The following is a 12,401-nucleotide window of genomic DNA, read 5'->3' as shown; positions in this document are numbered from 1 at the left end:
TTTTTGATAATTATAATTAAAAAATTTATTTAATTTTTTTTTCTAGTTTTTATTCTAAGCAATATTTTTTCAAAAATTTTTTCAAAATTGTATTCAAAATTTTTTGTTCTAAAAATTTTTTCCAAAATTTTATTCTACATTTTTTTTTTTCAAAATTTTATTCTAAACAATATTTTTTTTTATTTAATTCAAAAAATTTTTTTCAATTTTTTTTTTTTCTAAAAACTTTTTTCAATTTTTTTTTTTTTAATTTTTTTTTTTTTTTTGAGATTCCATTGCAGGATATTGTGCAACTTTAGACCATTGTTTAATGCTTTCTATTCAAGGTTCGAATCGTTGTAAAGCACCATGATCTATTTGACATCTCCTGCTGATGATTTTTCTTGGTCGAAAATGAAATTGCGATACGGGAAACCAGTCAAATGCTTCTAGCAACAACACACTTTTTGCTGACTTTAAATGGTTTTTGCTATACTATTCTTTGAATAGAAAGCACAAAACAATGGTCTAAAGCAGGACAATATACTGCAATGGAATCTCAACAAGATTAAAGGACCAAAAAAAGAAAGCGCAAAACATAAAAAGATTTTTTTAGGAGTAAGTAACTCCAAAAAATTTGTTTTCTAAATTTTATTCCAAAAAATATTTTTAAAAATTTTATTAAAAAATTTTTTTTTCAAAAAAATTTCTTTCAAAATTGTGCTTCTATAGAAAATTTCATCAAAATGTCTAAAAATGTTATCAAAATTAAATTCCTAAAAAATTAAGTTCAAAATTTATCCAAATTTTTTTTTTCAAAAAAATCCAGTAAAATTTTTATATCCATAAAACAATTTTTTAAAAGTTTAATTCTTTTAAAAATTATTCCATTTTTGTTTTCCTAACGACAACACTGTCCACAACTTTGGCATACTTCTTGCTACCACATTGTTTTTGGATGGCTTGGTGAAATGTTAACTTTAAATAGAGAAGAAAGATAGATGTCTCTGCTGAAGATTTAAATATTTATTCGATTTTCGACTGCGATGTACAACATGTTGGTTGAAAGGGTTTGGTAGTTGGATGAGGATAGAGGTATCATAGCTAGCAACTTGAGTTTGTTTGGTAATAGAACGTAACGCAATGCTTCAATGATATTTGTACTGAGAGTATGTAGTATAAACCCCCTACCCCCCTTTTTTCAAATAGAAAATTGTCATCGCTTTGTTGTCCCAATGGAAATACAAGGAGTGGCCTCAGCTGCCACAACCATAAAAGTCGGTCATTTCATGGATTCATTGTGCAAATGCTTTAAAATCTAATTCTCTAAAGAGAAATGTGGAATGATGGTGTGTACATTAGGGTGGATCGCAGAGATTTTAACTAAAAAAAGTTTTTGTTCTACTTTTATTAAGAGAACTGGACAAATATCCTGTTGAAATCATAAATTGGTATTTTTTACACATATAAGTCCTGATATTTCTTTATATTATACCTTATAAGCTATATGATCCTTCCTTAATGTCTGTCATGTTATCACTGTAACATTCTTAATCGATATGTACTTTGTCGCACCGAAATCTACCCAAAGATCTATTTATCCCTGTGGCATCTGCCTATGTTTGCCCATGTTCTTATTTCATTATTGTCATGTCATGTCAACACAGACATTTAAAGTTCTTCCCATTCGAAATGGAAGAATAAGTAGAGCAAATAGTTACAATCCAGGGAAATGCTTCATCAATACCTTATGGGTGTGTGGCAGCATAATACACACACTGTAATCACATTATCCCAGTTACAAATAACTCTGACGTGTTGTTCACCTGTCCAATGCAAAGATTATCTCATTTTAAAATTGGTAAAAAGGACAAAATAGGCCAGGGGGTTTTCATTTTACTGCCAAAGGCAAGATGATATAAAAGAATGATATAATGGCAGCAAAAATAAATATCTAGGACTTGTGTCAGTCAGTAGCATTGAATGGGAGGTTAATTTGATATAATGGGGGAACATAAAAAAAGACAACTTAAAGAATAACAAGTGGAAGCGTACTAAGTTCGGTCGGGCCGAATCTTATATATCCTCCACCATGGATCACATTTGTCGAGTTCTTTTCCCGGCATCTCTTCTTAGGCAAAAAAAGAAAAAAGAAAAGATTTGCTCTGCTATTACAGCGATATCACGTTATGGTCCGGTACGGACCACAATTCAATTATATTTTGGAGACCTGTGTAAATTGTCAGCCAATTCGAATAAGAATTTGGGGGCTCAAGAAGTAAAACGGAGAGATCGATTTATATGGGAGCTGTATCAGGCTATGGACCGATTCAGACCATAATGAACACGTATGTTGATGGCCATGAGAGGAACCGTCGTATAAAATTTCAGGCACATCGGATAATAATTGCGACCTCTAGAGGCTCAAGAAGTCAAGATCCCAGATCGGTTTATATGGCAGCTATATCAGGTTATGAACCGATTTGAACCATACTTGGCACAGTTGTTGGATATTATAACAAAACACGTCGTGCAAAAGTTCATTCCAATCGGATAATAATTACGCTCTCTAGAGGCTCAAGAAGTCAAGACCCAAGATCGGTTTATATGGCAGCTATATCAGGTTATGAACCGATTTGAACCATACTTGGCACAGTTGTTGGATATTATAACAAAACACGTCGTGCAAAAGTTCATTCCAATCGGATAATAATTACGGTCTCTAGAGGCTCAAGAAGTCAAGACCCAAGATCGGTTTATATGGCAGCTATATCAGGTTATGGACCGATTTGAACCATACGTGGCACAGTTGTTGGATATTATAACAAAACACGTCGTGCAAAAGTTCATTCCAATCGGATAATAATTACGGTCTCTAGAGGCTCAAGAAGTCAAGACCCAAGATCGGTTTATATGGCAGCTATATCAAAACTTGAACCGATTTGGCCCATTTACAATCCCAACCGACCTACACTAATAAGAAGTATTTGTGCGAAATTTCAAGCGGCTAGCTTTACACCTTCGAAAGTTAGAGTGCTTTCGACAGACAGATGGACGGACAGACGGACGGACAGACGGACGGACAGACGGACGGACAGACGGACGGACAGACGGACGGACAGACGGACGGACAGACGGACGGACAGACGGACAGACGGACGGACAGACGGACGGACAGACGGACGGACAGACGGACGGACAGACGGACGGACAGACGGACGGACAGACGGACGGACAGACGGACGGACAGACGGACAGACATGGCTAGATCGACATAAAATGTCACGACGATCAAGAATATATATGGGGTCTCAGACGAATATTTCGAAAACTTACTAGGACAAGACCTGTGTTGATGAGTCATCCCCCGGAACTGGGCTCAAGGTGTGCGCCAGCAAGAAAGGACGAAACTCAAAAGGTACTTCGACAGCAGCAGCTAGTAAAGCATCCAAAGAGAAATCGTCCACTCCACAAGAGCCCAGTGTTCTGACAATGAATGTTTCTTTCTAAACTGGCCCTGGATGCGTACGGAAGCTTATCATGACAAGATCTAACGAATATTGTGAGAATAAACTCCTGGCAGACTCAGAGGATGAGGCTAATGCAATAGTGGTGGAAATTCTGAATCCTGACTATGGTTCGGTTTCTGCAGATACATCTCCACCATTGTGAGGCCGCTTCGACGATCGATCGATCTGCAGGTTGTTTTTCCGGAGGGGGACCTTTGGAATGCAGGCATCCCGCCCTTTTTGGGGTTCTCTGTTTACACGGATGGGCCCAATTTGGATGGGGGCACCGGGGCAGTGGTTTTTGTTGAATTCCTAGGAATACGGGAGTCACATTGACTTCTGGAAAGGTGCAGTGTCTTTCAGGTTAAGGTTTTTGCATTCCTCTAGGCTTTAAATCTTATCCCGATACAGTACCAGTTATCTTTTTAGTTCGCTCTGGTAACGGAGTTGGTAGCGTCCTCGGATTACCAAAGCGGGGATCGTGAATTCGATTCCCACTAAAAATGTCTAAAGGCCTAAACAGAATGAACGCGTTGAGGAGTGTCGCGTTGAAAAATGCAACTCTGTAAACAAATGTTAAAAAAGCAACTCACAAAAGTGAAACAATTTTTAACTTTGCCGACTAAAAACACTACCTCGCGAGTGGCGACACAGAATGACGATCAATCTCAAGCGTCAATGCTGAAAATTTTTTAACTATTCCGCGTTGCTTCTGTGGAATTTGAATACGGAGTCGCATTTTTGCAACGCGACACTCAAAACCAAGGCTCAGCGTGCTCATTCTGTGATTCTCATTAAGTGATTCTGTTAAGAAAATAGAATGTCACTATAACCTAACCTTACCTAACCAGACGGCGCCAAAGGCCCTGGCTGCGGGTCATATGAAGATGCAGCGTCTCGGACGCTTGAGGGCTGCTGCCAGATTGTGATGGGTTTCTGACCATCAAGGCTTGGCGGGGAACGAAGCTGTGGCTGGCGAGCTGGCCAGATTAGGATCGCGGATGGACTCATTGAGTGCGACTCCGATAATGAACAGCCTATATGCTGGCTGTTTTGTATGCAAATTCGCCCATGAACACTCCATTAAGGAACAGGGACAAACTTCTCACATATCAATGAATGCTGTTCGATTCAAGTTTAAGCTCAATGATAAAAGACCTGCCTTTTAATGGCGAGTCCGAATGGCATGCGACACCTCCTTTGGCGATAAGTTTCTGAACTGTACGCTGTTTGGTATGATGGATGCTTAGAATGGAGAATGCGCAGATATGGCATAGGCTACAGTAGTGCCAAGGCTCTGTAGCCGTGCTCCTCCGAAACGAGGACGTCAATTGAGATAGAGAAACGCGTCCTTCAATTGTTGGTGTTAGTCTTGACCTGCCATTGCGATGTCAGGTCGCTGACATCACGGCGCTGAAAGCCTTGGCTGCGGATCATGTGATGTCGAGGCTTGACGGGAGATGCAAAGTGCGTCTCGGACGCCTGTGGGCTGCTGTGAGCTTGTGCTGGGTTGCTGGACGTCAAGGATTGAAGGGGAATGAAGCAGCTGATAAGCAGGCTAGGTTTGGTTCCCGGATGGACTATGCGAGTGCGACGCAGATAGTAAACCCCCCTTTATGGCAGCTGTTTGGAATTGTGGATATATGCCACGGCGAATATGCAGATTTTGCGTAGGCTGTAGAGTTGTCAAGGTCCTGTGGTCATGGTTTTTCGGAGCGAGGACTTCAATTGAGCTAGGGAAGCGCGTCCTTCGATTGTTGGTGGGAATCCTTACCGGCCATTGCGGTGTCAGGTCGCTGACATCACATGGCCGAAATCCCTGGCTGCAGGTCATGTGAAGTCGAGGCTTGACGGAAGATGCAAGGTGCGTCTCGCATGCTTGAGGGGTGCTATGAGCTTGTGCTGGGTTTCGGGCCATCAAGGATTGAAGGGGAACGAAGCGGCTGACAAGCAGACTAGGTTTGGTTTACGGATGACTCTGTGAGTGCGACACCTATGGAGAACTCCCCTTTATGCTGGCTGTTTACAATGGTGGATGTCTGCCACGGCGTATACGTAGACTTGGCGTAGGCTGCGAAGTGGCAAGGCTCTGTTGCCCTAATTTTTGGAGCGAGGACTTCAATTGAGCTAGGGAAGCGCGTCTTCGATTGTTGATGTTAGTCCCGACCGGCCACTGCGATGTCAGGTCGCTGAAAGCCCTGGCTGCGGGTCATGTGAAGTCGAGGCTTGACGAGAGATGCAAGGTGCATCTCGCACGCTTGGAGGATGCTGTAAGCCTGTGCTGGGTTTAGAATGGTGGATGTATGCCACGGCGAATGCGTAGACTTGGCGTAGGTCGCTGACATCGCGTTGGGCTCGATACGATGAGGATTTCTGCAAGATCTGTGGGGAAGGGGAGGAATCTGAGATGGTCGAGCATCTGCGGTGGGAATGATCCGCGATGACGGGGAGAAGTCGTAGGATTATGGGTTTAAACCTCTTCTCTTCACTTAATTCTCTCTACCGTCTTTCCACCACTTAGTCATTTTAGACTGCTGTATGGTCCTGAGATGGCTGACGGGGCGGGGTAGGAATTGGAGATGGTCGAGCATCTGCAGTGCCAATGATCCGCGATGACGAGGAAAAGTCGTAAGATTATTGGTTTACACCTCTTCCCTTCACTGAATTCTCTACAGTCTTTTTACCGCCGAGTCATTTTGGACTGCTTTACGGTCCTGGGATGGCAGACGGGGCAGCTATCTTGTCGGTGATACTTCTTTCAGTCTTTAAGCCTGCATTTTATATCTATCTTTTTCTCCACCTACTTTCGTGTCTCACTCTCTCTCTCTCTCACTATATCTCCCTTTCTTTCTCACTCACTCTCTGTCCCTCCCTCTCTCATTCTCGCTCTTTTTTTCACTTTCTTTCTCACTCGCCCTCTCTTCCTTCCCGCTCTCTCTCGCCCACTCCTCTCTCTCCATATCTCCTTTTGCTTTCTCTTTCTTTGCCAATACCACGTAATGGCGAAGGAAGGCACAGGATTCTCCAGTCTTTTGGCTCCCGAGTCATTCTGGACTTCTATAAGGGCCTGGGATTGCTGATGTGGCGGCTCTCTAGTCGGTAAGACTTCTTTCTGTTTGTATGGCGGTTAAACATTTAAATCTCTATCCACCAACTTTTGCGTCTCACTCTCTCTTTCACACTCTCCCTCACTCTCTTTCTGTGCCAATGCCCCGCGATCGCGGTTGAAAGCATAAAATTATGAGATAACACCTCTTCTCTTCACTGAGTTCTCTACAGTCTTTCCACCACCGAGTCATTCTGGACTACTGTAAAGACCTGGGATGGCTGACGAGGCGGCTCTCTTATTGATGAGACTTCCTTCAGTTTCTAGATCGGCTTTTCATTTCAATCTCTTTCTCTACCAACTTTCGTCTCTCACTCTCTCTCTCTCTCCCTCACTCCCTCTCTTTCTCCCTCACTCACTATCTTTCTCTCTCTCTTCTGTCACCCTCTCACTCTCTCTCTGTCACTCACTAACTCTCTTCTTCCTCTCTTTCACTCATTCTGTCACACACTCTCTGATTTCATTTCTTTATAGGACGAGCATAATTCGCCAGAGGTCTGAGGCTTTATCCTAGCCTAACCTAATAAGAATAAAATGTGACAAAACTTTTCGTAAAAAATATTTTCTATTTTTCTAAGAAATAAAATTTTGACAAAATTTTCTATAAAAATAAAATTTTGACAAAATTTTCTATAAAAATAAAATTTTGTCAAAATTTTCTATAGAAATAAAATTTTGTCAAAATTTTCTATAGAAATAAAATTTTGTCAAAATTTTCTATAGAAATAAAATTTTGTCAAAATTTTCTATAGAAATAAAATTTTGACAAAATTTTCTATAAAAATAAAATTTTGACAAAATTTTCTATAAAAATAATATTTTGACAAAATTTTCTATAAAAATAAAATTTTGACAAAATTTTCTATAAAAATAAAATTTTGAGAAAATTTTCCAAAAAAAAATGTATTTTGACAAAATTTTCTATAAAAATAAAATTTTGACAAAATTTTCTATAAAAATAAAATTTTGACAAAATTTTCTATAAAAATAAAATTTTGACAAAATTTTCTATAAAAATAAAATTTTGACAAAATTTTCTATAAAAATAAAATTTTGACAAAATTTTCTATAAAAATAAAATTTTGACAAAATTTTCTATAAAAATAAAATTTTGACAAAATTTTCTATAAAAATAAAATTTTGACAAAATTTTCTATAAAAATAAAATTTTGACAAAATTTTCTATAAAAATAAAATTTTGACAAAATTTTCTATAAAAATAAAATTTTGACAAAATTTTCTATAAAAATAAAATTTTGACAAAATTTTCAATAAAAAAAAAATTTTGACAAAATTTTCTATATGAATAAAATTTTGACAAAATTTTCTATAAAAATAAAATTTTGACAAAATTTTCTATAAAAATAAAATTTTGAAAATTTTTTCTATACAAATAAAATTTTGAAAAATTTTTCTATAAAAATAAAATTTTGAGAAAATTTTCTATAAAAATAAGATTTTGGCAAAATTTTCTATAAAAATAAAATTTTGACAAAATTTTCTATAAAATAAAATTTGGACAACATTTTCTATAAAAATAAAATGTTTTCTATAAAAATAAAATTTTGACAAAATTTTCTATAAAAATAAAATTTTGACAAAATTTTCTATCAAAATAAAATTTTGACAAAATTTTCTATAAAAAAATAAAATTTTGACCAAATTTTCAATAAAAATAAAATTTTGACAAAATTTTCTATAAAAATAAAATTTTGACAAAATTTTCTATAAAAATAAAAGTTTGACAAAATTTTCTATAAAAATAAAATTTTGACAAAATTTTCTATAAAAATAAGATTTTGGCAAAATTTTCTATAAAAATAAAATTTTGACAAAATTTTCTATAAAAATAAAATTTTGACAAAATTTTCTATAAAAATAAAATTTTGACAAAATTTTCTATAAAAATAAAATTTTGACATTTTCTATAATAAAATTTTCTATAAAAATAAAATTTTCTTTCTTTCTTTACAAATTAAATTTTAATAAAAATTTCTAATAAAATTTTAACAAAACTTTCCATAGAACTTTTTTTTCAACACACAATTTCTTTGTCTTTGCTTTAACAAGTCATGCTCTTCCTACGTATTCACATAGTTTTTTTTTCTATTCCCTTATTTTTTAATGTTCATAGCTATCTGCCCCATATATCTTGCTGCTGGTCATTCTTTTAAAATTCAATTAAGCAGAGTTTTGGGAGCCATCAACCATTCTCCACAAGAAAACCTTTTGCAACATTTGTTCATAACGCTTTACTTCTCTCAACTCCCAACTCCCAATTCACTTTCATTGTCAGTGTAACCCATTCATCATAACACAAGCAGGCAGTACTTACGAAATAGAATGCAAAGCGCATAACTCCCAAGAAGGCCATAAAGAAATTGAAGATTTATTACCTAAAAAGAGAGAAAAAGAAAACCGAAGAATAAGTATAATGACAAGACAGGAAAAGACTTAACTAGCAAACATAAAGAATAATTAATTTTTTGTGTTTGCTTAAAATATAAGCACCAAATGTATTAAAACACACACCATCACCATGTCAAATATGTGAGAGAGAGAGAGAGTTAAAAATCACCGCATCAAAGTAAATCCACGAGACAAGATAAGCAGAAAATTGAAAAAAACTACAACAGTAAATGATTGTCTGACAGCATGTCTCTACATGCATGTCCAAGCAGACGGATAGACCGACAGACATATAGACAGTTGAAACACCCGCCATGAAATTATCTTAAACTCGTATTTTGAAAGCGTGGGTGCAAAATAAAGACAGAATTCGAATCACCATCAATTCAAACCATTTAAGTGGGACAACAACAGCAGCAAGTCAAAGTTTCTTAATGTTGAAAGAAAGAAGAATGGAAAAAATCTGGTTTCATATAACAAAAACAAAAAAAAAAAAACAAGCCATTAAAATTATATTCGTGATAACAAACTAAAATAGAATTTAGTGGCGGTTCTGCTTATGAAAAAGAATTAGAAAACAAATAAATACGACGATTTGTTACGCGAAGGCGAATCATTTATTTATTCCCCCAATCAAGAAGTCACATTAGTTAAACATTGAAAGTAACAAAAGAAGGGTCAAAAATACGAGGAAAATTGAAAAAACGAAATGGTCATGGATATTATATTGAGGAACAGCGAAAAATGGAGTCCGATTCAATTTTTGGGCAGAATGAGACCACCATGGCCCAGATGTTAGCATATCCATCTTTGACGCTGACGGTTAATTATCCTGCCGAGAGCCCAAAAAAAAGGTTCGGCGTTGCTTATCTCTAAGCAAAACTGGCGACATTTGGAAGTTATCTTTGATTAATTCACTGAGGTATGGCATAAATCTCTATATATGTAAAAGAGACGCATGACTGAACGAACGAACCGATTGACTGACTGACTGATTGACTGAGTGACTGACTGACTGACAGACTAACAGTCTGACAGACAGACAGACAAACAGACTGACTGACTGACAGACTGACAGACTGACAGACTGACAGACTGACTGACAAGCAGACAGACAGACAGACTGACTGGCTGACTGGCTGACTGACTGACAGGCAGACAGACAGACAGACAGACAGACAGACAGACAGACAAACAGGCAGACAGACAGACATACTGACAGACAGACAGACTGACTGACTGACTGACTGACTGACTCACTGACTCACTGACTGACTGACTGACTCACTGACTGACTGAATCTATAATCATGAACAACTAAAAGCGTGCTAAGTTCGGTCGGGCCGAATCTTATATACCCTCCACCATGGAGCGCATTTGTCGAGTTCTTTTTCCGACATCTCTTCTTAGGCAAAAAATTATATAAGAAAAGATTTGCTCTGCTATTAGAGCGATATCAAGATACGATCCGGTTTAGACCACAATTAAATTATATGTTAGAGACCTGTGTAAAATGTCAGCCAATTCGAATAAGAATTGCGCCCTTTTGGGGCTCAAGAAGTAAAATAGAGAGATCGATTTATATAGGAGCTGTATCGGGCTATAGACCGATTCAGACCATAATAAACACGTATGTTGATGGTCATGAGAGGATCCGTTGTACAAAATTTCAGACAAATCGCTCAAGAAGTCAAGATCCCAGATCGGTTTATATGACAGCTATATCAAGTTATGAACCGATTTGAACCTTATTTGACACAGTTGTTGAAAGTAAGAATAAAATACGTCATGCAAAATTTCAGCCAAATCGGATAGGAATTGCGTCCTCTAGAGGCTCAAGAAGTCAAGACCCAAGATCGGTTTATATGGCAGCTATATCAGGTTATGGACCGATTTGACCCATACTCGGCCCAGTTGTTGGATATCATAACAGAACACGTTGTGCAATATTTCATTCCAATCGGATAAGAATTGCGCACTCTAGAGGCTCAAGAAGTCAAGACCCAAGATCGGTTTATATGAAGATGTTGATGCGGGATGCCGGCAGTATATCTCACGATATATGTGGATAGTCAGGCGATGCTGTCGGACAGCAAAATTGTAAATTTTACCATGAACATTCCATTAACTAACTGGGGCAAACTTCGCACATATCAATGAGTGCTGTCCGATTCAAGTTTAAGTTCCATGATAAGGGTTCTCCTCTTTATAGCCGAGTACAAACGGCGTGCCGACACTTCTTTGGAGAGAAGGTTTGATATGGCATAGTACCTCACAAATATCGCCAGCATTATGAGGGGATAACCACTAATGTTCTCGCCAGGGGTGGCAGTTCACTAAAGCGGCGATTGGTATACTCTCTGAAGCCAGCCCAATCGGCCTTCTTCTGATTGATAAACGTCCGGCGCTCAGAGATTATGAAGTCGGGTGGTCGGTCGATGGTGAGAATTATGGGGAGGTGGTCTAACATGACGGCTTGTCAGGATATGTCACTGAGAAGATCAGGGGATGCAATGGAAATTTCTGGCGAGCTGCTACACCTCCTCGTAATCCTAGTTGGAGCATCCTCATTCACCGTGCAAAACGTGAAGCTTTCAATCTGCTCTGTCGAAGCTATGGTCGTTAGGGAGAGAATGGCATGAAGTGCGATGGGCATTAAAGTCCCCTAGAACCAGACGATTATGGCCAGATAATCAGGGTTGTAAGCTTGGTCATTAGTTCGACAACGAGGACGCAGAAGGCAACGACGACGACGCTTGTGACCCACTGCTGACTATGTTCGCGCAGCACCTTGCGACATATTCAGTATGACTATACTCCCAAAAAAAAAAAAAACAAATGTTGCACTAAACACAATAAAATAAAGTTTTAAGCTTTTTTTAAGTCCCATTAAACCTTCATAAATGTTGATGAATGAGTTTAGATGGGATTAGCGATAATCTTTTCAAATTTTCTACAATAAAAAAATTACAGCTTTAAAATCTCATCATTAGCTATGCTCTCTTCTCATAGATTTACATCTTTCAGTTGTTGGATATTTAGTTTTTTTTTTTCTTACAAATTTTTATAACATGTCGTTTATTAGATTATGGCCTTGCTACATTTTATTGAGATTGCCAACAAAATGGAAGCAATAAAAGTGCTCAATGAAATAAATGTATCGGTATCCCAAACATGTTTATTTCGCTACAAGGTGTAAACATCAATTATGTCCATGTCCATGTTATTCCCCCGTCCTCCATCTACCGTCCATGATCACCATTTTGGCATGTCCAGAATGTGAAGTGGTGGGTAGGCGGTGTTGGTAGTGGTGGCAGCCCATAACAATATGCTATAATTTACCCATTTCCTTGCATTTCCATTTAATTTGGAATTTTATTTTATTTTATGTGTCTATG

At 37.6% G+C, this 12,401-nt stretch overlaps 1 protein-coding gene across 9 annotated transcripts in view; it reads right to left on the bottom strand.

Moving 5' to 3' along the window:
• The window catches only part of LOC106092407 (FERM, ARHGEF and pleckstrin domain-containing protein 1), a 265,925-nt gene that overhangs the window by 188,849 nt on the left and 64,675 nt on the right, over positions 1–12,401 (bottom strand). The window contains exon 1 of one of the 9 annotated variants that reach the window (XM_059363711.1): positions 8,930–8,971. The exons of the other annotated variants lie outside the window; for them this stretch is intronic. The gene's annotated coding sequence lies outside the window, so the exon portion shown is untranslated. Of the gene's footprint in view, positions 1–8,929; positions 8,972–12,401 lie in introns of those variants that run through there. 9 annotated transcript variants of the gene reach the window in all.

Source organism: Stomoxys calcitrans, chromosome 2 (genome assembly GCF_963082655.1).
Source record: "Stomoxys calcitrans chromosome 2, idStoCalc2.1, whole genome shotgun sequence".
Taxonomy (NCBI): Eukaryota; Metazoa; Arthropoda; class Insecta; order Diptera; family Muscidae; genus Stomoxys; species Stomoxys calcitrans.
This window is presented reverse-complemented; position numbering and strand designations above follow the sequence as displayed.